The following is a 26035-nucleotide window of genomic DNA, read 5'->3' as shown; positions in this document are numbered from 1 at the left end:
CCTTGGGACCACACATATGGTCTACAGTGTATGCCTAAGACAACTGAACTGCACATGGGGAACAGTATCAGAATGATGTTAAGTCTCCCATTTCCACCCCAACACCTCTGAGGTCCATGAATAATCATAGTTTAGAGGTCCCGGGCCCTAAGGAAGTCAGATTATCCTCCACCAGGGCCAGGGCCTTCTCAGTGATGGCTCCGACCTGGTGGAATGCTCTTTCCCATGAGACTAGGGCCCTGCAGGATTTAGCTTCCTTCCGCAGGGCCTGTAAGACAGAGCTTTTCTGCCTGGCTTTCAATTTGAACTTAGCCTGATCTTTTATTCCCCTTTCTTCCCTCCCCCTCGCCTTTCTATGAAGATTACCCGCTCTGGGATCCCACAGCTAATTCTCCCCTGGTCTCCTCGCTGGCCCAAACAGGACTAATTTAGCCAGCTAGCCCTGGTGATCTTCTAATGTTTATTGGATGGATTTCCCCCCTAAATTGATTTTTGAATTCTGCATTTATTGTTATTCACGTTTTATACTGTATTTTATGCTGCTTTTTGTTGCATTAATTAAGTGTTTTAAATTTGTTGTTAGCTGCCCTGAGCCCGGTTTTCTGAGCCGGGAAGGGCGGGGTATAAGGAAAAAAAGTAGTATTATTATTATGAGGGCTGTGGCTCTGTCCAGGTTTTGTTGGTCTCAAGACATTCCATCGGCTCAAGCCAGCAGGTGGTCAGGGATGATGGGAGCTGGAGTCCAAGACCACGGACAATCGCAAGTCTCTGTTCTGGTGTTTGGAGGCTTTCTTCAGAACTTGTTGGCCTTTGTTAGAGGGTGCTGTTGCTTTTGCTACAGAAGATGAACCCATCTACCATTCTGGAATAGGAGGAGTGTGCTTGTGTGCATGTGCAGAGTGTGTATGAGAGAGAGAGATCCATGCAAAACAAATGATTGCTTTTTCCTTATCTTTTTGCTCCAGTGGCTGTCCCACCCACCTGAAACTGCTAGGGAAGCTTCCCTTCCTGGAGCAAATAGCAGCTGTTCACAGAGAGACGGCTCTCTTAACAGGATGCTCTGGGAATCAGCCCCATTCCCACTGTCCTAGCTGCAATCTCTCCCCTGGCTGCACCTGCCGCTTAAAAATAAAGCAAGTGTATTGAAGACATCTGAGGGACGCGGGTGGCACTGTGGGTTAAACCACAGAGCCTAGGACTTGCCGATCAGAAGGTTGGCGGTTCGAATCCCCGCGACAGGGTGAGCTCCCGTTGCTTGGTCCCTGCTCCTGCCAACCTAGCAGTTCGAAAGCATGTCAAAGTGCAAGTAGATAAATAGGTACTGCTCTGGCGGGAAGGTAAACAGTGTTTCCGTGCGCTGCTCTGGTTTGCCAGAAGCGGCTTAGTCATGCTGGCCACATGACCCGGAAGCTGTACGCCGGCTCCCTCGGCCAATAAAGCGAGATGAGCACCGAAACCCCAGAGTCAGCCACGACTGGACCTAATGGTCAGGGGTCCCTTTACCTATGGAAGACATCACATTTCACACATCTAGTTCGACCACATTAAAAGCAGGTTGTGGAAAACCAGCGTTGGCGGTGGAGGCCAACTTGTGCAAGCATGTCAGAACCAGGGTGTTCTAATCCCTTGTGCAGTCCTCTCCACTGTGTGTGCTGTTACTTTATTCATTTATTCCTCATTGCATGTCTATCCAACTTTCCCTCCCAAGTTGCTCATGGTGGCGTATGTCATTCTCTCTTCTCTCCCCCCCCCCATTTTATCCGCACAACAACCCTGTACGTCAGGCAGAGAATGAGTGACTAATGCAAGGCTTTGTGGCTGAGCGGCGCTTTGAGCCCTGGTCTCCCAAAGCTCTAACCACTACACCACACCACCTCTGGTTTGGTCTATACGTAGCAGCTGCACAGCTTTGTAGGCCCGGCTTTTGTTTCATAGCCTGCCCACTGTCTCCCTCAAGATTTCCGCAAACACCTTCCAGGTGTGCTAGTCGTCACAGCATCACCACAGTCACAGGTTGTCCGCTCCGCCTTTCAGCAACCCACTTAACCATCCCACGACACTGAGTTAATTCACCCCAAGCTTTAGTCTTCTTTCCCCCCCTTATGCGAACCTGAAAAGAGTTAACCTCAACACCAACACCAGCTTCCAGTTTCATTCGCTTCTTTCCGTTGATTATTTTTCTAATCATGCACAGGAGAGCTACAATAATCTTTATTGTCATTGTCCCATACAGAACAATGAAATTGAAAAATATACATCAGACATTCAAAACCCAACAAGCCTGCTATCCCAGCTATCCCAACCTAGTTAGCCCCTAAAAACTGATGCCCCATTTTTAAATACAATATATTCCCATACAGACTCCTTACAAGGCGTTTAAAACCAAAATTGCATTTGGGTAGAAACTGTTTCTCAGGCGGCTAGTCCTAGTTTTTAAAACCCTGTACCTTCTTCCAGATGGGACGCGGGTGGCGCTGTGGGTAAAACCTCAGTGCCTAGGACTTGCCGATCGTATGGTCGGCGGTTCGAATCCCCGCAGCGGGGTGAGCTCCCGTCTTTCGGTCCCAGCGCCTGCCAACCTAGCAGTTCGAAAGCACCCCTAAGTGCAAGTAGATAAATAGGGACCGCTTTATAGCGGGAAGGTAAACGGCGTTTCCGTGTGCTGCGCTGGTGCTGGCTCACCAGAGCAGCTTCGTCACGCTGGCCACATGACCCGGAAATGTCTCCGGACAGCGCTGGCCCCCGGCCTCTTAAGTGAGATGGGCGCACAACCCTAGAGTCGGACACGACTGGCCCGTACGGGCAGGGGTACCTTTACCTTTACCTTTTAACCTTCTTCCAGAAGGCAGTTGCTGAAAGAGATCATTTCCGGGGTGTGCACTATCCTGCACTATCTCTTCAGCTTTCTCATGGCACCTGGAAGCATAGATTTGATCCAAGGTGGGAAGAGTGCAGCCAATTATTCTCTCCGCAGTCTTTACAACCCTGGACAGCATTGTTTTTCCCCTGACCGTGCAGCTCCCAAACCACACACACAGACCATAATAAGTTAATACACTCTCCACAGTAAAATGGTAAAATGCCATCAACAGGTACTTTGAGAGATTGTTTTTCTGGAAGACTCTCAAATCTCATTTTGTGGGGTGACATTTCTCTCCCCCAATAATACTCTCCCCTCTGTTGATTACTGCACCGGCTCCAAAAGCAACTTCTTAAGCGTGGATTCCAGCACAGACTTTTTGCAGTTCGCCCTGTTCGCTCTCTCCCTACCCTACCCTGCCTCCCTCTTTCCCCCCTTTCCTTTTGGTCTTCCCTTCTCTCTCTCTCTCTCTCTCTCTCTCTCTCTCTCTGTTTGTGGAATTTTCCTGTGCTCTGGGCGTTGCCAGGATCTTGCTTTTCTCGGAAGCAGCGTTGCACGAGAGCCTGAGCAGCTACTCACTACGAAACACGCGCTGCCTGGCCCCTGACTAATATCCTTCGGTGTATAGCTGAGGGCTGACTCAAAGCGAGGGGCTGGCAGCTGGCCGCATCATTACGGCTGCAGAGTGCAACCCGGGTTGGAATTCCCATCAGCGCATGGCGGTGGCTCAGGGTCCCCCAGCGACACTCAGTAACCCCAGGCAGGAGGGGGTGGAAGGGAGAGGAAATAAATGTGCAAGGAGTCATCCTATGGTCAGGATGATTCAGGAGCTGGTTCTGTTAGTGGTCAGCGAGGCACGTGGCCAGTTTCATGGCTTTTGTATGCTAATCGGAGGCCAAGTCATTTTCCCTGGGGAATCTGCGTTCGTCCCGGCGTTTTGCCAGAGAACCCATTTGTTTGCCGGATTCAGAAAGCTGCGATTGTTGTTTGCAAGGAGAGAGGGTTTCTTTTCACATATGGCAGGCAGGTTTTCTAGATGGGGGTTTTTCTTTCTTTTCGTCGTTTGCCTCTGAATCAGAGCGAAACTTTCAGAAGCAAAAAAAGAAAAATGAAAGTTGCATGCTGATCTGCTGAACCACACACACAGAGAGAGCTCGATTGAAGTGGCTTCATTTTGAGACAGAAGCAGCCCTGGTTTTTAGAAACCGAGGATGGATTTTGTGGAGCCCAAAGGTGGATAAGCGTAGGAACGATCCTGTTTGCCCCGTGGGAAAGAAAAAGGAGCGTTTCGTTCTCTCCTGCTCCATTCCCAGGACCATCTCGCCGAATCAGCCGATGGAGTGCTGAAAGCTAAGATGTAAGTTTGGGAACGTGGCAGCTTGCAAGTGTGTTTTGAACTAAGTTTAGGATTCCTTTGAGTGGGCTGTGTGTGTGTGTGTGTGTGTGTGTGTGTGTGTGTGTGTGTGGTTATCTTGTTTTGTGCCTAACCATCCTGCCATATGTGTTTGCCAGTTTATGCACCAGGGAGGGACCACTGAACAGCTGAACACCTGCTTTGCAGGCAACAGGTGCCAAATTCAGTCCCTGCCCTCTCCTTTCAGGAGGGCGAGGGAGGGGGTGATGAGAAAGACCCTCCTCTGCCCAGGAAAATACCAAGCCTTATGAGGAACGGCTGAGGGAGTTGGGTATGTTGAGTCTAGGAAAGAGGAGACTGAGAGGAGATAAGCTAGCTATCTTCAAATTAATCTGAAGGGTTGCCACACAGAGGATAGAACAAGCTTGTTTTCCGCTTCTCTGGTAGGACTCGAACCCATGGCTTCACGTTACAACAAGGGAGATTCCGACTGAGAACGTTCTGACAGTAAGAGTTGTGGAATGGACTTCTTTGGAAAGTGATGGACTCTCCTTCCTTGAAGATTTTTAAGCAGAGGTTGGGTGGTCATCTCTCATGGATGCTTGAGTTGAGATTCCTGCTTTACAGGGGTTTGGACTAAATGGCTCTGGAGTTCCCTTCCAACTCTGCAATTCTAGGCTTCTGTAAGACCTTGGGAGAATTGCTGCCAGAGTACAGAAACCTGGGCTAGATAGACAAATAGCCTAAGCTGGAATAAGGCACTGCCTTATAGTTTTCAGTTATTTTGCTTATAGGTGCATTTGATGCTGGGCATGCAGGCGGAGGTACTAAGATCCCCAGTTCTGGCACCTTGCATTTTGTGAAACCCATCCTGGCCCAGGGTGAAGGAAGCTGAGCGCACAGCAAATGAAAAGGACTGTACGAATCATGATGACAGGAACCTTAGGAAGCTGCCTTATACTGGACCAAAGCATTGGCCCATCTGCCCCAGCATTGCCCACACTGGCTGGCAGCTGCAGGGTGTCAGGTCTCTCCAGCTCCTACCTGGAGATTCTGGACGTCGCACCTGGGACCTTCTGCAGGAAAGCCATGTGCTCCAATGCTGAAGTGCATAAGAATTGCTTTGTTCTCAAGCCTGGGGTCTGGCCAGTTCTGCTGCGCAACTATGGCCAGCCAGGCACCTCTGGTCATTTTTCCTCCTCTCCTCCTCTCGCCTCTGGTACCCAGAGATACAGTGCCTTTGGCTGTGGAAGTTCCACTTAAGCACGGATAGATTTGATGCAGAGACCCACCTGTCCGCGAATGTTGAGGTTTGCAGCACATTGGGACCATAGGACCTGAGCGCTGCTTAATTTCTCCACTGTGAAGGATTCATAAGCCCACAAGGAGGGTGCGCATTGGCAGCCGAGGAGAGTTTCCTGCGAGCTTCTCCTCACAAGCCCGTTCTGCGATGTGTGTGAGAGAGAGAGTCGCCAGTTAGTCAAGAGCCTGTTATGAAACCAGATTCAAGCAGCTCCTTGAATCAGGCAGCGGGGAGAGGAGGCTGCCTTGTGCACACAGCCAGGGGTGGTGTGTGTCCACCACGTTCCGTAATTTGCATGTGGAGTACAAACGGTTCGTGGTGGATGGCGCCGCACTCCGCTTTGGGGGAACGGAAAGGGAGTGTGCGGGAATCAGGCAATCCGGAATACAAGCATGCGCTGCCAGTTTGGGAGGTGCTGGCTGAAGGTGTGCCTTGCTTTCGTTTTGGAGGAAATTTTTGTGCATATCTTATCTCTCTTTCGCCTCTTGGCTTGCGTCTCCAAACTGCACGGTCCTGGGCCCTGGCAGCTCAGGCAAAGATCAGCTTCTACGAGAGCAGCCACTGGCAAAAAATAGGCAGCTCTTTCAGCGGAGAGGAAGAGGAGGATGGGGAATTAAGGATAATCTTTGCAGAGTGTTTGCTGCCGGTGGATTCTTGACCTACTGGCTCAGATAGGAGGAGGGGTCACAGACAGAAGTCTCACCGTGGTTCCTCCTTTCCCTTTCACTCGCAGCAGATTTCGGGAGTCGTCTAGGAGCACTGCCAGGAAAAGGAGAAGAGGGGGCTGCTGCATGCGCACGGATTTGGTGCCTGAGATGAAATGAACTTGCTGCCTTTGTCACCACGAGGACTGCCTGGGATCCCAGTCTCTTGGAGAGGGTGAGTAAGTCAAAATGCCATTTTAATTCTGGGTTGAGAGGCTCGTGGGTTGGTTTTCAATCATTTCCACTGCGTGCTTTCAAGACGCTTTGCAACCTCGCTGGCATTTCAAACAGTCTCTGCGAGGAAGCTTATCTCTGTTCCCATTTTAGAGGCGGACAACTGAGGCTGATAAGTAGGGTTGTCTGTGGACAGCAGGCTTTCTCTCCTCCCCCTCTCCCCCGTCTTCCTCTGCTGCTGCAGTGCGACTGGTTTAGCTCACAATCGTAGACTTGTAGAGTTGGAAGGGACCTCCGGGGGTCATCCAGCCCAACCCCCTGCAGCACAGGAATATTTTTGCCCAATGTGGGGCTCGAACCCACAACCTTAAGATTCAGTATCTCGTTCTCTGCGGACTGAGCTACCCTGAAGATGGAGGAGGAAGGTACATCAAGGAATAGCATGCTTTAAACATTGGGGTGAGTGTTGCACATCAGGTCCAGGGACTAAAAGAGACCTCTAATGTAGAACCACCACCAGCCTGCCATAGATTGCTTTTTCTGGTTTTTCCTAAAATCAGAACCCGATTCCCACTTGGCTTATTTTCTAACGACAACACTGACAACAGGGCGGTTTGGTTGCCTTTGTTCTTTTCTCCTTCCTGGCTTGAGCTGAGCATCCCAAATCATGTTGCATGATTCTCACCACAACCCTACAAAGGCTCACAGTGTCTGTATTGCAGATGGAAGATTGTGGGGGATGAGAGAGCAGCTGCGGAGAGATCAGGGCTTACCTGCAGCTTCCTAAAGGCATAATGCAAGATTTGGACCTCAGTAATAAAACAATAGGGGGGTGCGTTTCGCTCTCTGTAGTTTGCGGCAGATGCTTCCCACATGGAGGGCTCATCGCGATAGACCGGCTGGCTTTGCATGTGGAAATTTCTGGCTGTTCCCAGTGCAAGGGGGCAGGAAGAACTGTCTTCTTGGTACCCAAGAGAAATGCTTCTGCTGTTGCTCAGTCAGTCCTGGGCAAGACAGAGCAATGCTCTGACTAAGCAGACCTTCATGTGACCATGTGCTGATTAGGTTCTACATCATGCATCTTCCTGGCCATGACACCCCTTCGCTCATTTCTCCTTTCTCCTTCTGTGGGATGTTCTGACTTGGACAGTGCAGACTAATCTGCTGTCTCCTTTGCACATTGCAGCTCCTAGATATTCAGGATATACTGAGTATATCTTTTTTGCAATCTTCACATTCAGTTCTCCACCGTTTCACACTGGTCTGCAATTTTTTTTAAATCATCGTGAAAATTCACCAGCTTTTATGTGCGCATTTAACGTGCACGTTTTTTGTATGCAATTTTTGCCTAATATTCACAATTTCACAAAGCAAATTCCCGCTAATGCAAAGCATTTCTTTGGCCTGCTGTTTTTGCTAACACATTAATGCAGACTTTACCCCCAATTTAGGCATTTTTGTAACCATTGCTTTGCTGGAGAACTGCATGGCGAAATTCAAAGAAGCATGAATTTCAAAGGACAGTTGTGTTTCGAGTTTCTGTATCATTTGGGGAAGTGACTTAGACTGATTCACTTTTAAATGTGAACTGAATCTAATTTCTCCCACTAACATTGAGATAGATTTTGGTTCAAGTCTGTACAACTTCTTTTGTTTTTATGCATACTGTCTTAATTCGGGGCCATTTTAAGTTGCGTCTTGCACTCTCGGTTATTGCTTTATATCTGAGCTGAAATGCAAAAAAATTCTGAAAAGCCAAAATTCTGCTCTGCAGTTTCAGCCTCGAAAGAGTTTCCAGGAATTGTTTAACTAATACAATTTTCCAAGTATGTACTGTATAGTCTGCTCTATAATTTGCCAAATAATTTTAATATGACCTTGAAATCCTATGATGCTCAATTCCAGTATTAGGCAAGTGCCTTCATTGTACTGCTTTCCATGCCTGCTAAAAAGGCTTTTGTTTAGACAAACCTGCACAGGCGACAAATATGAATGATTATGCACATTTGGTTTAAAAACCGTTGGTTTTAGCTATATTTTGCTAATTGCTTTATATCTTTTGTTTTTTAAAAAAGTCTGTTGATTTTATTCAGTATTTCCTTATGAATATTTTATATTACTTTAGCTTAATAGCTTAGAGGTTTTATTTTATTGTGGTATGTATATCTTGTTAAATAAATGTTTGATGCTTATTACTGGATATTAGGCAGAAGTTGGCATTTCACAGTATTTGCTGTCTGTTAGGACTTAACAGAGACTTACTGCGTTTGATAGTGACATGCAATGGCACTTAGTATTTAGAGTTTAGTCCTCGGCTATATTTGGCATATGACATCTTAAGGAGATCTCAGGTTTGGTGCACTAAAAATCCAGATAGCCTTTTCAAATCTTAAAAAGTACACCTGCTCCAGTATTGTGACCAGCCAGATTACTGTGAGAAACTCCCAAGTAGGACATACAGGAAACTGCCTTTCTGTCCCACCCACCCCCCCCCAAAAAAAAACCACAATTGGCCTTCAGAGATATACTGCGGAGGCTCTGTTCTCCTAACCAATAATAATAATAATAATAATAATAATAATAATAATAATAATAATAATAATAATAATTTATTATTTGTACCCCGCCCGTCTGGCTGGGTCTCCCCAGCCAATCTGGGTGGCTTCCAACAGAATATTAAAATACAACAACCTCTTAAACTTTAAAAGCTTACAGGGCTGCCTTCAGATGTCGTCTAAAAGTCTGGTACAGTGGTACCTCGCAAGACGAACGCCTCGCAAGACGGAAAGCCCGCTAGACGAAAGGGTTTTCCGTTTTGGAGGCGCTCCGCAAGACGAATTTCCCTATGGGCTTGCTTCGCAAGACGACAGCCCATAGGGAAATATCCGGGACAGCGGGGAAGCGCAGCGCGTCTTCCCCACTGTCCTCGGACCTCCTCCGAAGCCGGGCGGTGGGACGGGAACGCCTCCTCCCGCCGCCGGCGGGCTTCGGAACGCTGCTCCGAAGCCGGGCGGCGGGGCGGCAACACCTTCTGAAGGCGGGCGGGGGGCAAAAGTCTTTGTCCCCCCTGCCTGCCTTCCCAGGGGCTTTTAAATCGCCCCAGACAGCGGAGAAGTCCTCTGCTGTCCCGGGGCGACTTTAAAATGCCGCCCGCCAGCATTTTAAGATCGCCCAGACAGCGGAGAAGTCCTCCGCTGTCCCGGGGTTTTTTAAAATGCTGGGGGTGGGAAGAAAAGCCCTTGTCCGTCCGTCCCCAGCCTTCAGAAGAGGTCCGGGGACAGACTGTCCCCGGACCTGGTCTGAAGGCGGTTTCCCTAGGAACGCATTAATTGATTTTCAATGCATTCCTATGGGAAACCGTGCATCGCAAGACGAAAAACTCGCAAGACGAAGAGACTTGCGGAACGAATTAATTTCGTCTTGCGAGGCACCACTGTAGTTGTTTTTCTCTTTGACATCTGGGGGGAGGGCGTTCCACAGGGCGGGCGCCACCACCGAGAAGGCCCTCTGCCTGGTTCCCTGTAACTTTGTTTCTCGCAGGGAGGGAACCGCCAGAAGGCCCTCGGTGCTGGACCTCAGCGTCAGGGCAGAACGATGGGGGCGGAGACGCTCCTTCAGGTATACTGGGCCGAGGCCGTTTAGGGCTTTAAAGATCAACACCTTTAATGCAGCCCATAGTTAAACTGTGGAACTCTCTCCCACAAGAGGCAGCGATGACCTAGATGGCTTTAAAAGAAGTTTAGAGAAGTTCGTGGAGGAAAGGGCTGTTGATGGATACCAGCCACAATAGCTATGCCTTGTCTCCATGGTTGGAGGAGGAGAGTTGCTCTTGTGTTCAGATACTTCCAGGCATCTGGTTGGCCATTGTGATAACAGGATGTCTGACTAGATGGTATAAAAGTAAAGCTAAAGGCCCCCTGGATGGTTAAGTCCAGTCAAAGGTGGACTTAGCCTTTGGGTGTGGCACTCATCTCGCTTTCAGGCCGAGGGAGCCGGCGTTTGTCCGCAGGCAGCTTTCCGGGTCATGTTGCCAGCATGACTAAACTACTTCTGGTGCAACGGAACACCGTGACGGAAACCGGAGTGCACCGAAACGCCGTATACCTTCCTGCGGCAGTGGTACCTATTTATCTACTTGCACTGGCCTGCTTTCAAACTGCTAGGTTGGCAGGAGCAGGGACCGAGCAACGGGAGCTCACCCCGTCACGGGGATTCGAACCGCCAACCTTCCAATCAACTAGAGGGACCATGGACTTGGCCCAAGCAGCCTTTTCTTATGTTTTTATGATAGCCTGACCTGATTTTTTTTAGCTTCCTGTACTTCTAAGGATGTGGCCTACAGCAGTGGCTCTCAGACATTTTTCTCTGAGCCACCGTTTCAGAAGAAGAATCTGCTCACACCCACAGCAAATTTTCTAGTGGTGAAAAACAAAAAATACATTGGAAAACACACCCAGTGTTGTCTTCAGTGTCACTAGAGGCTCTTGGAAAAGAGATGATGGTGATGATAACAATAATAATAATTTATTATTTAAACCCCACCCATCTGGCTGGGTTACCCCAGCCACTCTGGGCGGCGTCCAACAGAATATTAAAATACAATGATCTATTAAACATTAAAAGCTTCCCTAAACATCTAACTATACAGGCAACTCCCCATTCATGTGTGTTCTGTTTGCTCGCAACCACACACACACACACACAGAGAGAGAGAGAGAGAGAGAGAGAGAGAGAGAGAGAGAGAGAGAAGGGGAAATGGAGGGCACCTGGTCAACCGAGCTTTGCTGTCACAGCCGACACAAGCGGGGAATCTTCTTCCCCTCGTGCGAGCAGGAGGACAGAGGAAGACTCTCCTGGGTGCTCCCCATTTTACGTAACTCAGCGTACGTGCACAAGGGCCCGTTACAGAACCCCTGCATAAATGGGGAGTCACCTCTATCCTGCAAATAACTAAAAAAATGGAATCATAGAATCGTAGAATTGGAAGGGACCCAAGGGTCATCTAGTCCAACCCCCTTCCAATGCAGGGGAATCACAGCTAAAGCATCCATGACAGATGGCCATCCAACCTCTGCTTAAAAACCTCCAAGGAAGGAGAGTCCACCACTTCCCGAGGGAGACCATTCCATGGTCAAACAGCTCTTACTGTCAGAAAGAGCACCTTCCTGATGTTTCGTTTCAATCTCCTTTCTTGTAAGTTGAAGCCATGGGTCCGAGTCCTGCCCTCCAGAGCAGGAGAAAACAAGCTTTCCCCTGTTCCATGTGACAGCCCTCGAGATATTTGAAGATGGCTATCGTATCTCCTTTCAGTCTCCTCTTTTCCAGGCTAAACATGCCCGGCTCCTTCAACCGTTCCTCATCAGGCTTGGCTTCTGGACCCTTGGTCCACCTTGGTTGCCCTCTTCTGCACATCTTCCAGCTTGTTCCAGTTACAGTGGTACCTCTGGATGCGAACGGAATCTGTTCCGGAGCCCCGTTCGCATCCTGAAGCAAATGTAACCCGCGTCTGCGTGTGTGCGGGGCACAATTTGTCGCGCACGCGCATGACGTCATTTTGAGCATATGCGCGAGCAGCGAAACCCAAAACTAATGCACTCCATTACTTTTGGGTCGCCGCGGAGCACAACCCGAAAATGCTCAACCCGAAGCTACTTCAACCTGAGGTATGACTGTATTTGGATACTGTTGTTGTTGTTTAGTCGTTTAGTCGTGTCCGACTCTTCGTGACCCCCTGGACCAGAGCACGCCAGGCACTTCTGTCTTCCACTGCCTCCTGCAGTTTGGTCAAACTCATGCTGGTAGCTTCGAGAACACTGTCCAACCATCTTGTCCTCTGTCGTCCCCTTCTCCTTGTGCCCTCCATCTTTCCCAACATCAGGGTCTTTTCCATGGAGTCTTCTCTTCTCATGAGGTCGCCAAAGTATTGGAGCCTCAGCTTCAGGATCTGTCCTTCCAGAGAGCACTCAGGGCTGATTTCCTTAAGAATGGACATGTTTGATCTTCTTGCAGTCCATGGGACTCTTGAGTCTCCTCCAGTACCATAATTCAAAAATAATTCATAATTCATAATTTGGATACTATGCTATATTGAAATGTTTAAACGTTTCTTTGTCCTTGAATCTCCCTGCCACACTCGCCATCCTCTGCTGCCAGGCCAGTGTGGCACACATGCCCACAGCCTTTGAGAGCGACTGAGCCAACGTTTCTAAGCAACATGAATTAGGTGCCAAGTGCAACTTACAGTTTGCCCCTCCTGCTCAACAATATCCTTTTAGCCGCAGGAAGATTTTTGTTGAGCTTCGGCACGTTTCTCTATTTGCATTGGCAGCCATCAAACGGAGATCCGAATTGAAGGCTCGACATCTCCATGCCTTCATCTTTATTATAGCTTGCAGCTAAAGAAATACAATGGCTACTGTTAGCCACAACGGCTATGACCTACCTGCAGGGTCAGAGAACGCCTGCTTCTGAATCAACAGTAGAAGGCTATTGCTCTTATCTCCTGCTTTGTGGCCGCCCTGTTGGGGCATCTTGTAGATGATCTCTCTTGCCCTGACCTAGCCACTGTGATCCATGCAACTGTCACCTCCAGCCTTGATTACTGTAACTCACTCTACGTGGGGCTGCCCTTGAGACTGACCCAGAAACTCCAGTGGGTGCAGAATGCCGCGGCGAGACTCCTTACGGGGTCCTCGCACAGGATCACATTCACCCGGTTCTATACCAGCTGCACTGGCTCCTGGTGGAGTACAGGATCCAGTTTAAGGTGCTGATTTTAACCTTTAAAGCCCTATACGGACTAGAACCCTCGTACCTACGGGACCACCTCTCCTGGTATGTCCCACGGAGGACCTTACGGTCTTCAAACAAAAACATCCTGGAGGTCCCGGGCCACAGGGAGGTTAGGTTGGCCTCGACCAGAGCCAGGGCCTTTTCAGTACTGGCCCCAATCTGGTGGGACGCTCTGTCACAAGGGACTAGGGCCCTGCGGGACTTGACATCTTTCAGCAGGGCCTGCAAGACAGAGCTGTTCCACCAGGCCTTTGGCCAAGGCACAGTCTGACCCCCTCCTTTGGTAATCCTCACAGAACTCTAGCCCAATGGTCGCCATGAATTTGATTTTAAAATGAATTGATTTAAAATGGTGTGTTACTTTTATTGTTGTTAGCCTCTCTGAGCCCGGCTTTGGCTGGGGAAGGCGGGATATAAATAAATTATTATTATTATTATTATTATTAATGATCGCAGAGATCAGGGCAATGGACTAGACTGGCCTTGGCTCTGGTCCAATAGCGAGAGAGAGAGTTGTGGATTTTTTGCTTTGCAAGGCTGAGCGCGAACTGAGAGTCCAGACATGTCCTTTGCAGTCTCCTGGACCTGAGACCAAGGTCTACAATAGCAGTAATGGCCATGGAGGTTTTTTTTTATAAGATTGCACAGGAAGAGGCAAAGCGTCCCACGTTTTGGTTCTTCGTGAGACCTGCCTCCGCCGCCCACAAAAACACCCCCTGATCTTTGGGGATGAACATGTAAAGAGCAAGTTTCAAATGAGCGGATCCTCTGAACGGCGTGGGTGTCAAGGTCACAGAGAAAGCCACTTTTGCTGCGGTTTCTGTGCAGGCGGGAAAAAGCCCAAGAAAAAGGAAAGGGTGGAGGAAACCAATTTACTCGAATTCAGCAAATAAAGGGGTGTGGTTAGGCAGAGGACCAGATTTCTTAATTTTAATTGTGCATTAAAAAGAAACATTGTTTTGTCGCTGCCGCCGCTGCAGATCCTTACATGGGCTAACCCAGCCCAGATTTGCCAGCCTTGCTCCTTCCAGATGCTCTGGGTGCTGGGAGTTCTAGTCCAAAAACATCTGGAGGGAATCAGATTGGCAAAGGCCGGACTAACCCCGTAGATCCAGAAAAGGCCCGGCTCTTATCGCAGCCAGATTCTCAAGACATTTCCAAGGAGTCCTTTGCCAGCGGAACGGCAGCTCAGCACCCCTTATCTCAAGGAGGAAGCTGTGGGTTTTTATAGTTTTCGTGATTTGTAACTGCCAGGTACGAACTGGGATCCGAGGATCAGGTTTCGCCAAGGGTGATGCCAGCAGGAACATTAATTTGCCGAGGAAGTCAGAGCCGGCTGTGTGTGAAAAAGACCTTTCTTCCCATTCATTGCTGCTTACCTACCTGCGTGGTGCAAGGGGAGAGATATCACTCCAGGTTCATTTATTGTGGCGGTTTATTTATTTATTTATTTTCAATTTTTTAAAAATTAATTTTCCAGAAAAAATTTTAAGACAAACAAACATACATCCTAATTGTGATTATTTTTTTTAAAAAATATATTTTATTAATTTTCCATACATTCATACCACATTACAATTTCTATTAGATTTTCCATTTTTGACTTCCTTCGGCTTCTCTGCCAATCATCCAAATTCTAACTTCTTTAATTGCGCATTTCCAAATTTTGCTATTGCCTTTATACCTAGCCCCCACTTCTATTTTGCCTTTTTACAATATTTCTTATGCTATTACAGAGCTTCTCTAAATGCCACTAGCGTTATTCCATTATCACTTATACATTCCCAGTATTCAACTAATTTTCCCCAGTCCTCGATAAACTTTTGATCTCGTAGATATCTGATCTTCCCAGTCAGTTTATCCACTTCTGCATAGTCCATCAGCTTCATTCTCCACTCCTCCAACGTTGGTATTTGTTCTTGTTTCCATTACATCCTAATTGTGATTAAACCAATCTTAATAACATTGTTAAGTGACTTCCTCAAATCCCCCTGGTTGAATTTCATTGTAAATCATTTTAACAATTTTCCAAAATCAATCTTCTCAGAAAGTTAACTTGATCCCTTAGCATCTTTCATTCTTTCTAATCTAGCTTTAAACATCTTAATTCCTATCCTTACATATTTAAATCCTAAGCCTATCTAATATTTGCAAGCTTTTCCAATTAAGTTATCTTAACATATTTAGCTAAATAGTCTTTAAATTTTATCCATTCTTCCTCCTCCTTCTGGTTGCGGACTCTTCCAGTCAGGTCAGCTAGCTCCGAAAAATCAACCATCTTCATCTGCCAGTCTTCCACTGCTGGAACTTCTTGTGTTTTCCAGTTCTTCGCTAACGAAATTCTTGCTGCGGTTGTGGCATACAAAAGCAATTTAACATCTTTCTTGGGCAACTCCAAACCTCTTATTCCAAGAAGAAAGGCCTCTGGTTTCTTAATAAATGTATATTTCAACATTTTTTTCAATTCATTATAAATCTTCTCCCAGAAGTCTTTCACCTTGGGACAGGTCCACCACATATGATAAAAGGTATCTACTTTTTCTTTGCATTTCCAACATAAATTGTCACTGTTATGATATATTATTGCGGCGGTATAATCGTTATTACTTATCCCAAACTGATGGGCCCCTGCTGGCCAAGATACTCTCTCTGTATTGAACACTACTCAGCAGGGTGGATTTGATTTAAATCAAATCGATTTAAATCACTAATCAGTAAGACTTGATTTCAGCCATTTTCCCCCTTGCTGCTATAATCTTAATATTTACAACCAGGTGAAGGTTTCAATTTTGGAATAATAAATTTTCAGAGTAGTTTTTACACTCGCATCAAAAACGACTGATTTGGTTATACTATTAGAAATACACAAGACAGATAATTATGAAATTATCGTGAGGTTTAATAAATTAACTGTTTATATTTGGACAACTTTTCTGCTGCACTTTATTAGAAGGAGAAAAATAACTGTTTCCTTAATAACAATTTAAACAACTTATTTAACTAAAACAATAACATTATAGCATATGTATCCATGTTTGTTAACTGATGTGGTTAAACAATTTTTTTTCAAGACGGAGTTTTAGCACACATGAAAAACTTAAAACAAATCCTTATTTCCTGATGAATAGCCTTTGGACTATAATGTAACTTAAGTAGAAAACTATCTTGAGAAATATTTTTCCTCCTAAAGCATTTTATTTTTAAAAATCCGATTTAATTTTTTTAAAGAATCTGATTTAATTTTTTTTAAATCAATTTTTTTTATTTTTTAAGAAAACATAATTGATTTTTATCCACCCTGCTACTCAGACAAAATATAGCATTGAGTGGAAGGTCTACTCAGACAAAATATAGCATTCAGTGGGGGGGGGGGCAGGCTGTTGAGCTTTTTTTTAGGGGGGCAGAGTTGTTGACCTGGCTCTCCTGGCAGACTCCAAATCTCAGCCCTGGACTCTCAGCCTGGCACTCCTGTGAGCCTGGTGCCTAGGTGCCCCGTACCCCTAGTGCCTATGGGTAAGCCGGCCCTGGCGAGGTCTGCCATGAAAGCTCACCAGAGTCGCTCGATCTCATCCTGGCCAACTCACAGGGTTGTAGTTAGAAAGCACTAAGGACCCCAGGACTGAGCCTCGGTCCAGTATACCTGAAGGAGCGTCTCCACTCCCATCGTTCTGCCCGGACACTGAGGTCCAGCGCCAGGGGCCTTCTGGCGGTTCCCTCCCTGCGAGAAGCCAAGTTACAGGGAACCAGGCAGAGGGCCTTCTCAGTGGTGGCACCCACCCTGTGGAACTCCCTCCCACCAGATGTCAAAGAGAACAACAACTACCAGACTTTTAGAAGACATCTGAAGGCAGCCCTGTTTAGGGAAGCTTTTAATGTTTGATGTATTACAGTATTTTAATATTTTTTAGGAAGCCTCCCATATTATTAATAATAATATTATTATTATTATTATTATTATTCTAGATGGACCAGGGTATGTCAGGCTGGAGCTTGCCATGCTCATAAACCCAAATAAGAATCGCAGAGGACCATGCTACTTTCCCAGATGCTAAGAGATGAAAGGTTAAAAGGGGGAAAGGATAAATAAATAAAGGTTTCGTGGGGAGAGGAGGGTGCGGTGAGAACTTTGGGTATTTCCAGGCTGTTGGCGTTTTGCAGGTAGGATTCCATTGCATACCTGAAAACCCAGGTAGCGTACTTATTGAAGTGTGGATTTGACGCACTCAAGCAGCAAACCTGTTCCCTGCCCGCGCCTCCTAAATACCTGAGTTTCGGAGATTTAAAATAAAAGTGGCAGGGAATTGTGGGATAACGGATGAAGCATCACATGAACTCCCTGAAAGCAAATCGGAAGGGATGCGCTTTTGTCTCCTCTCTCTGCAGACTTTGTGCAGGCAAAGCAGGAGAAAAGCCTCAAAACTCGGGTTGTCCGGAAGAGACCTTGGTTTAAAATGCGGCGCAGCCAATATGGTAGTTCAGGAAGCTTTGCTGATAAATTAGATTTAGATCGTGTGCTCAATATGAAAGTTGACAGGTAGCATGAGGGCTGCTCTTTGAAGAAGAAAAGCCAGCAGTTCATCAGGTGTGGCACTTATTATTATTATTATTATTATTATTATTATTATTATTATTATTATTATTAATACCCCGCCCATCTGGCGGGGTTTCCCCAGGCACTCTGGGCGGCTTCCAACAGAATATTAAAATACATTACAGTGGTACCTCGGGTTAAGTACTTAATTCGTTCCAGAGGTCTGTTCTTAACCTGAAACTGTTCTTAACCTGAAGCACCACTTTAGCCTCGCCGCCGGAGCATGATTTCTGTTCTCATCCTGAAGCAAAGTTCTTAACCTGAAGCACTGTTTCTCGGTTAGCGGAGTCTGTAACCTGAAGCATATGTAACCTGAAGCATATGTAACGTGAGGTACCACTGTGCTCTATTAAACTTTAAAAGCTTCCCTAAACAGGGCTCCCTAATAATAATAATAATAATAATAATAATAATAATAATAATAATTTATTTATACCCTGCCCATCTGGCTGGGCTTCCCCGGCCACTCTGGGCGGCTTCCAAAAGAATATTAAAATACAGTAATGCATCAAACATTAAAAGCTTCCCTAAACAGGGCTGCCTTCAGATGTCTTCTAAAAGTCTGGCAGTTGTTGTTCTCTTTGACATCTGGTGGGAGGGAGTTCCACAGGGCAGGCGCCACTACCAACTATCAGAACGTTCTTATGGCAAATCCAGCCTTTGACCAGTAAGGAAGGACCAATGGCAGTCCCATGCCTTTTTCACACAGAAGGTGTCAGATCCGACCCTCAGCCTCCTCCACGTGGCTGGCAAAGACCCCCCCCCTCGGAAGTCGCTGCCAGCCAGGCCATGGCAACCAAACAGCCTTTAGACTCGTCAAGGGCGTGACTCGGTGCAAGGTTGTTCCTTACATTCGTAGGCAAAGTGCCGACGTGTGTTCTCTCTGCCGACGTGCTGTCACAGGCTCCTGTCTAAGCACATGACGGTTCTCATTGCCAAAACACTGTCCCGGGCAAGAATGTGCCGTATGGCAGGGGAAATATGTTTGGTTTACGTGGATTCACCAAAACACAGGTGGGGGGGTGGCAATGGGGAGGGAGATAAATTCCAGCGCAGGCAAGCGCGTCTTGTTCTCTCATGTTAGAAAGAGCATTCCTGTCAGCGATGGGTATTTGATCCTTGCAGGATTTGTTTCCCAGGCGGTTTGGCAAAAGGAAGACGAGAATGGCTTATACCAGCATGTGCGTACCCTCGCCCAAGATGCCACTGGGGTCGGTTAATTCCTTCTAAGGCTGTGGCTGGGGGGGGGCGCACCTCTTTGCTGCTGATTAGGGAAATTTGGAAACGGGCCCAGCAGCATAGCAGTCACAGGTGAGTCCCACATTTAGCAGGTAAGGGGCTGGATTGGCTTGTAGTCACCACTAAGGCTGGGCGATACCTGGTTTTCAACATCGCGATATATCACCAGCTAAACCATGATAATATAGTGGTACCTCGGGTTACATACGCTTCAGGTTACATGCGCTTCAGGTTACACACTCCGCTAATCCAGAAATAGTGCTTCAGGTTAAGAGCTTTGCTTCAGGATGAGAACAGAAATTGTGCTCCGGCGGCGCGGTGGCAGCAGGAGGCCCCATTAGCTAAAGTGGTGCTTCAGGTTAAGAACAGTTTCAGGTTAAGAACGGACCTCCGGAACGAATTAAGTACTTAACCTGAGGTACCACTGTATCAATATATCATGATGTCTGAAATAGGGTGGAGCAATAAATAGGCATTGGCTAGCTTCACAGTTTCCCCCACATTGTGATTTTTCGCAAAGCACATGCACATCATGATATGTGATATATTGCCAGGTCAAAGATTATGAAGCCGGTCTCATGATACGGACTTGAAACCAATTTTGGATAATATATCGCCCACCTCTAATACACATCATGATTTGTGATACAGTGGTACCTCGGTTTTAGGACATAATCTGTTTTGGAAGACCGAGTTCTGAAACGTTCAAAAACTCAAAACGGAAATATCAACACGGAAAACTCAATAGGGAAGCCGCGTTTGCGGTTCGACTTCTGAGGCGCATTCGAAAACACGAAGCATTTACTTCTGGGTTTACGGTGTTCCAAAACGTCAGTGGAGACGTTTGAAAACCGAGGTACCACTGTATATTGCCAGGTCAGAAACTATGAAACCAATACAGTGGTACCTCGGGCTACATACGCTTCAGGTTACATACTCTTCAGGTTACAGACTCCGCTAACCCAGAAATAGTACCTCAGGTTAAGAACTTTGCTTCAGGATGAGAACAGAAATCGTGCTCCGGCGGTGCCAGGAGGCCCCATTAGCTAAAGTGGTACCTCAGGTTAAGAACAGTTTCAGGTTAAGAACGGACCTCTGGAACGAATTAAGTACTTAACCTGAGGTACCACTGTATCGGGATCTGGACTTGGAACCAGTTTGGAATGATATATCAATATATTGCCCAGCCCTAGTTGCCACGAAGATTTCACCTGAAGGAAAAAGCCAGGATTAATCTTGTGTGTGTCTCTTGAGTTAGTTCACTCTTGCAAGTTCTTCGCTGGCCGGTTGCAGTTTTCCAAGCAGGTGTAGGCAGACTTCAGAGTTGCTGGCATCTGCTCTGTTGTCCTCAGGGTCACCCAGGGAGAGGCAGGCATGTGGTGTCGAGAATAGGCCTTTACTAAGCCCAAAGGAACAGGGTTCTGAACCAGGGATGGGAAAATCTGCCAATTTCCCTCTCTCACTTCATTTCTCATTCTTACATTGCGTTCCCCATCTTTCCTCATCAGTTTGCTTTTTTAAAAAAAAACCAATGTGAAAATGCATCAGCATTTTAGAGCCAATTCCTCCTAATATCTTTTTTTTAAAAAAAGCCAACAGCCAAAATATTCCCTGCCCCAGGAATAATAGTTCTATTATTGCAGGATTTTTTGCCTCTCTCCTCCTTCCCACCCTCCAATTTTTACTGGGTAAAGGACGGGTATCTTTTATATCAGGCACAGGCAAACTCGGCCCTCCGGATGTTTTGGGACTACAACTCCCATCACCCCTGACCACTGGTCCTGTTAGCTGGGGTGATGGGAGTTGTAGTCCCAAAACATCCGGAGGGCTGAGTTTGCCTGTGCCTGATTTATATTGTTTTAACTATTCTATATGTGGAACTGTTTTTATTTGTCTCCGCACTCGTTTTATGGCTTCAACCGTTCTCTTTTCTTTAAAACTGCTTTGTTTTATTGTTTCAACCTGTCCTGGGATCTTGCGGTGGAGGGCGGGTAAGAAAGCTAACGAAATGAAATTTAAATAAAGATACCACACAAGGTGGACCTGCGGCTGTTCAGGGTGCAAGCCAGCCATGCCCCTTTCCAGGATACTCCATCTCGGCTCTCCATTTCTCTAGCTACCCAGCAGTCCAGATTCTGTGCGCATTTAGCATGCTCAGACATCATTGAGCTGTTTTTGCTTCTTCTAAATATTTTCGGTACTTCCCCCAAACCGGAGCTTTCTCCCCGGCCTGCTGATGCTTCCCATTTGCCCCTGGGTGGTGCTTTTTCACCCACAAAGGAGAACTCACTCCTCTTTGGTATACAGTGGTACGTCAGGTTAAGAACTTAATTCATTCTAGAGGTCCGTTCTTAACCTGAAACTGTTCTTAACCTGAAGCACCACTTTGGCTAATGGGGCCTCCCACTGCTGCTGCACCGCCGCTGCACGATTTCTGTTCTCATCCTGAAGCAAAGTTCTTAACCTGAAGCACTATTTCTGGGCTAGCGGAGTCTGTAACCTGAAGCGTCTGTAGCCTGAAGCGTCTGTGACCCGAAATACGACTGTATACATGGTCCCTTTGCCGCCTACATTCCCTCTTGCTCTAAAGTGTGAAACATCACACCTTGTCCCGTTAGCCATCGTATTAACACAGACACACACCATGTAAAATAAGAACAAAAAAGCCTTCTTCTCATATGGTTTCTGACAATCCCCCCAAACGCCATTCTGAATTCCCAAATTGGAGGTGAAGCACAAACTTCGCAGCTAGCTTCTTAGCCCATTTTGCACACTGTTTAGAAGCTTAAGATACGTAGGAAGAGAAAGAGGCGTGTGTTAGACGCCAAAGGTCCTTCCGGACAACCTGTTTATTGAGCGTTCATCTTGATTCATTTCCACGGGGGTTAGACGGCGTCGCGTCAGAGCAAGTGTTATCCCACTCTTTCTGGCACATCTCAGCACTTGCCATGTATATTGCAAAAGTCTGGTCTTTGGGCGGGGGGCGGAAACGGATTTGTTGTACAACGAGTGCCAAATCAGCTGTAGTTGTTCAGCCTGACGTTTCCATGGTGCGATTGAATCCTACCTGAAAGTGGTGACAGTTCGGGCGCACCGGAAAGAAACAAATGGCTTGCAAAAAAAGGAAGAGGGAAAAACCTAGCACATTCAAATGTTTTCAGATGGCAGAAGCAGTCTGCGCCTCAGCTTTCCTGTGAGAATTTCTCTGGAGTAAAAGAAGCACTTAAAGGAAATACAGAATGTTCCCCGGCTCTCCCTTGTGGTCCATTTTTTTTGGCGGCGGCCTGCAAAGCGTGGTTTCTCCTGCCTCAGCAAATCACCAAACCTGTGTGTGTGTGTGTGTGTGTGTGTGTGTGTACTCTCCCCACCCCTATTTACAAAAGCTCTGGCAAAAGGGCATGCGCACAAGCAAAACCAAGCGCAGCCACAGCTCGGTGGTCCATCGATTGCGTGTTTCTGCTTGCAATCATTCCCCAGCCCACCTGGTTACCCAGATGCGGGACAGAAAGGTGCTTGTGTAATAGTGGGTAGAACATGGATAGGCAAACTAAGGCCCGGGGGCTATATCTGGCCCAGTCATCTTCTAAATCCGGCCCATGGACGGTCCAGGAATCAGCGTGTTTTTACATGAGTAGAATGTGTCCTTTTATTTAAAATGCATCTCTGGCTTATTTGTAGGGCCTGCCTGGTGTTTTTACATGAGTAGACTGTGTGCTTTTGTTTAAAATGCATCTCTGGGTTATTTGTGGGGCATAGGAATTCATTCATTTCCCCCCAAAAAATATAGTCCGGCCCCCCACAAGTTCTGAGGGACAGCAGACCGGGCCCCCTGCTGAAAAAGTTTGCTCACCCCTGGGGTAGAAACTAGTGTCTGCTGCACCAAGGTAAAGCTTGCATCCTTAGCCCCACCCACTTTTGTTTGTGGCCCTCCCCACCCCTAGCCTATGGTCCCTGGAAGATGGTGCAGGAAGGATCTGCTGTGAAGGGTTGCCTCTCTGTACCTGGTCTTGTCTTGAAGGATGCTTTGCAACGGAGCATCAGTTGGGCTTCTTTTCTCGTTGTTTTCGCTGCGCGAGCAAAACTTTTATTGTCGTTCTTCTTATTGTAGAAACTTAATACAGTGGTACCTCGGGTTACAGACGCTTCAGGTTACAGACGCTTCAGGTTACAGACTCCGCTAACCCAGAAATAGTACCTCGGATTAAGAACTTTGCTTCAGGATGAGAACAGAAATCTTGAGCCAGTGGTGCGGCGGCAGCGGGAGGCCCCATTAGCTAAAGTGGTGCTTCAGGTTAAGAACAGTTTCAGGTTAAGAACGGACCTCCGGAACGAATTAAGTTCTTAACCCGAGGTACCACTGTAAATGATAACGATAATTGTTCTGGCAGCCGTTTGCCCTGCCAGGCTGAGTGACGTTTTTACGCGGCAAACCCTCATTTCGGTTGCTTTGATCTGTGGCTTGCTCCTGTCTCCATTTCTGTTTCTCGTTCGTTTGTTTAGTTTGTGTGCTGATTTTCGACTTCGGCACTCCTATTTCTCAATAGCCGCACTGAGGGATGCAAACACGTTGTCGGGGTCTTGCCGTTTGTCAGTGTTTATAAGAATTCGGTGTGTGCGTGTTGCTGCTGTTTCCTTTCACCTTTATTGCTTATTTTATTATGTCCCCTGCCGTGTTTCATGTTTTCTTCTGTTTTTAATCTGTTGGGAGCCACCCAGAGTGGCTGGGGGGACCCAGCCTGATGGGCAGGGTATAAATAAATTATTATTATTATTATTGTTGTTGTTATTATGGTGCCAGTAATTGACGAAGGGTGGGGCATAACTCTTTTAAAATAATAAATGAATACTGTAAATATTCCGAATAAACAAATAAGATGGTGGTGCAGAAACCCCTGCATATTTCTCAAAATTTGCACTCAGATTTTGGCACATTTATTTTATTATAACCGTCGCATGTTACCTTCCCCGCTTCTATCCTGTCCGACGATCACAGAATAACTCCCTGTCGGGTCTCACTTTCTCCTCATAAGAGGCAGGCCAGGCTCAGAGATCGGCTGGCCCAAGCTCACCCAGCGAGCTTCATTGGAGCGGGGAATTGAACCCAGCTTCTCCCCTGGTTCGAATCACGTTGCCCCTTCGTATTGTTTCATGTGCTTTGGGACTACAAATCCCATCAACTAGGATGGCTGTGATAGCTGAAGCTTATCGGAGTTGCGGCCCCAAAATAGCCTTAAGATCTTGGAAAGCCGCTGCCAGCCAGTGCGGACAGCATTGGGCTTAGTGCGTTCAGCAAGCTGGTGAGCTGACTCAACCTGCGCTCACTTTTGCACATGCATGCGCATCACTCGGGACGTTTCTTTGCCAAGAACTCACCATTGAACATGAGAGCCGAGGTTTAAAGCGTTGTGTTTAGGTTCGTTGTTGTTGTTTAGTCGTGTCCGACTCTTCATGACCCCCTGGACCACAGCACGCCAGGCACTCCTGTCTTCCACTGCCTCCCGCAGTTTGGTCAAACTCATGCTGGTAGCTTCAAGAACACTGTCCCACCATCTCGTCCTCTGTCGTCCCCTTCTCCTTGTGCCCTCCATCTTTCCCAACATCAGGGTCTTCTCCCGGGAGTATTCTCTTCTCATGAGGTGGCCAAAGTATTGGAGCCTCAGCTTCAGGATCTGTCCTTCCAGTGAGCACTCAGGGCTGATTTCCTTCAGAATGGATAGGTTTGATCTTCTTGCAGTCCATGGGACTCTCAAGAGTCTCCTCCAGCACCATAATTCAAAAGCATCCATTCTTTGGCGATCAGCCTTCTTGATGGTCCAGCTCTCATTCCATACATCACTACTGGGAAAACCATAGCTTTTACTATACGGACCTTTGTCAGCAAGGTGGTGTCTCTGCTTTTTAAGATGCTGTCTAGGTTTGTCATTGCTCTTCTCCCAATAAGCAGGCGTCTTTTAATTTCGTGGCTGTTGTCACCATCTGCAGTGATCATGGAGCCCAAGAAAGTAAAATCTCTCACTGCCTCCATTTCTTCCCCTTAGGGGAAATAAAATCACTGCATTCCTTTTACCCGTGACAGTCTCTTCCGCACATGCAAGTCTCCTCTTGACTCCGCAAAGGGCTGGATGAGGAATGTGTGAACACCCGCCAAGGACTCCCAAGGTTAGGGTGGAAAGATGGAGCCGGGGGACCTCTTTTCTTTCTTTCTTTCCAGCAGCAGGGGCCTGGCTGGGAGTGTGAAATAATTGCATTGTACACACAGCTGAATAGGGAAATGGATGGAAAAAACGTGTGACTTGGGTGCGTGAGCGAGCGATGATGTGAGTGGGCGGTTAATTAGGTTGGCAAGCGTACGGGGAGCGTACACTCCGATGAGCACTTGGGCGCACATGAATGCAGAGTTGGGCCAACTTCATTAGCAAACATTGTGGCGCCTCCACGTATCGGCAAGCACCAGAAAGGAGCTGGAAAACTGTTCCCCCGAATAAGCAGGGAGCCTGAGATCTTTGTTGCCACCTGTACCCCTCAAAACAGCACCCTAATTTCAGGGAACATGGCATCGCTCAAAGGGTATGTAGTTTGTTTGCTTATCTGTTGCATTCATAAAGGTAAAGGGACCCCTGACCATTAGGTCCAGTCATGACCAACTCTGGGGTTGTGGTGCTCATCTCACTTTACTGGCCGAGGGAGCCAGCGTACAGCTTCCGGGTCATGTGGCCAGCATGACTAAGCCGCTTCTGGCAAACCAGAGCAGCACACGGAAACGCCGTTTACCTTCCCGCTGGAGTGGTACCTATTTATCTACTTGCGCTTTGACGTGCTTTCGAACTGCTAGGTGGGCAGAAGCAGGGACCGAGCAACGGGAGCTCACCCCATCGTGGGGATTCGAACCGCTGACCTTCTGATCGGCAAGCCCTAGGCTCTGTAGTTTAACCCACAGCACCACCCGCATCCCTTGTTGCACTCATACACACCAAAAAAAAGCTCAGTATGGCAGATATGGCTCCCCTCATTATTCTCA

The 26035-nt window shown here is 47.2% G+C and overlaps 1 protein-coding gene across 16 annotated transcripts in view; it reads left to right on the top strand.

Annotated features, from left to right (window-relative positions):
- The window catches only part of LOC309541425 (endonuclease domain-containing 1 protein-like), a 157928-nt gene that overhangs the window by 89706 nt on the left and 42187 nt on the right, over positions 1-26035 (top strand). For 6 of the 16 annotated variants that reach the window (XM_082239272.1, XM_082239275.1, XM_082239280.1 and 3 more), the window contains exon 3: positions 6251-6400. The exons of 3 other annotated variants lie outside the window; for them this stretch is intronic. The gene's annotated coding sequence lies outside the window, so the exon portion shown is untranslated. Of the gene's footprint in view, positions 1-2906; positions 4218-6250; positions 6401-26035 lie in introns of those variants that run through there. 7 more of the 16 variants (XM_082239284.1, XM_082239286.1, XM_082239277.1 and 4 more) reach the window with 4 other exon arrangements.

The sequence above is a fragment of the Podarcis vaucheri genome (genome assembly GCF_965113315.1).
Source record: "Podarcis vaucheri genome assembly, chromosome: 10".
Classification (NCBI taxonomy): domain Eukaryota; kingdom Metazoa; phylum Chordata; class Lepidosauria; order Squamata; family Lacertidae; genus Podarcis; species Podarcis vaucheri.
The sequence above is the reverse complement of the archived record's forward strand: the minus strand, read 5'-3'. Positions and strand labels throughout refer to the sequence as shown.